Source organism: Cannabis sativa, chromosome 7 (assembly GCF_029168945.1).
Source record: "Cannabis sativa cultivar Pink pepper isolate KNU-18-1 chromosome 7, ASM2916894v1, whole genome shotgun sequence".
Lineage (NCBI taxonomy): Eukaryota > Viridiplantae > Streptophyta > Magnoliopsida > Rosales > Cannabaceae > Cannabis > Cannabis sativa.
The window spans coordinates 59,607,288-59,608,441 of NC_083607.1; the positions used below are offsets into that span (position 1 = coordinate 59,607,288).

Genomic DNA, 1,154 nt, shown 5'->3' on the forward strand with positions numbered 1-1,154 from the left:
CTTTGTAATGGCATCCACCTCTAGCACACCAGCTACCTTCTTAGTTTGACTCCTTTCAGTTGGCCACTGCTGATTGTTTAAAGCCATCTCCTCCAATAGATCATAAGCCTCATTAGCACTCTTTCTCATAAAGGCTCCACCAGCTGCTGCATCTATCAGGGTTCTAGTGTTACCAACCAACCCGTTATAGAAATTATGAACCAGCATCCACTTCTCAATACCATGATGAGGACACTTTCTGATTAAGTCCTTGAACCTCTCCCAAGACTCATAGAGAGACTCATTCTCTTGTTGACAGAAATTGTTGATCTCTCCTCGCAGCTTAGCAGACTTTGCTGGGGGAAAGAACTTAGACAAAAATTTAGTTGCTAAGTCTGTCCATGTTGCTATGGAATTTGGTGGCAAGGAGATTAACCAGCTCTTGGCTCTTTCTCTAAGTGAGAATGGAAACAGTCTCAAACGAATGGCATCATCACTAACTCCATTGACTTTAAAAGTCTCACAAAGTTCCATGAAGTTCGAGAGATGCAGATTAGGATCTTCAGAAGGGAGGCCACCAAACTGAACTGAAGACTGCACCATTTGAAGTATGGCAGGTTTGATCTCAAAGTTATTCGCATCCACTGCCGGTGGCCTGATACATGACTGCACTCCCGTCAGAGTAGGGAGAATGTAATCTCTCAAGCTACGGCCATTAGCTTGGTCTTCCACGGCACCACCATTATTGCCGTTATTTGCAGCATTCGCATTCACATTAGCAGCCATGATTTCTGTTGTTTCAGCAGTTGCTGAAACTCCTTCTTGCCTCTTATTCTTTCGGTTTCTTTTACAAGTTTTCTCGATTTCAAGATCAACTGGTAATATGACTGCTTGTCCTTGACTGCGCATACACTAGGATTCCTGAAATAGATAACGAAAATATTGCAAGAAAAAGATTAGTAATTAGCAAGAAAAATAAACCAAAGTAGAAGTTAGTATAATTTTGGGTAATATCAATCTTTATACAATTCCCCGGCAACGGCGCCAAAAACTTGTTGTGAAAATTATGATTACTACGCAAGTATACGCAATCAAGTAGTACACTCACACAGGTGAGGTCGAACCACAGGGAATTGGACTAATTACTACTAAATTATACTATTGATTCTATCTGG

The 1,154-nt window shown here is 41.2% G+C and overlaps 1 non-coding gene across 1 annotated transcript; it reads left to right on the forward strand.

Annotated features, from left to right (window-relative positions):
* The first annotated feature begins 217 nt into the window (after nucleotides 1–217).
* Nucleotides 218–324, forward strand: LOC133029410 (small nucleolar RNA R71). The gene has a single exon (XR_009683532.1). It is a non-coding gene; the product is annotated as a small nucleolar RNA R71 (small nucleolar RNA).
* Nucleotides 325–1,154: the final 830 nt, after the last annotated feature.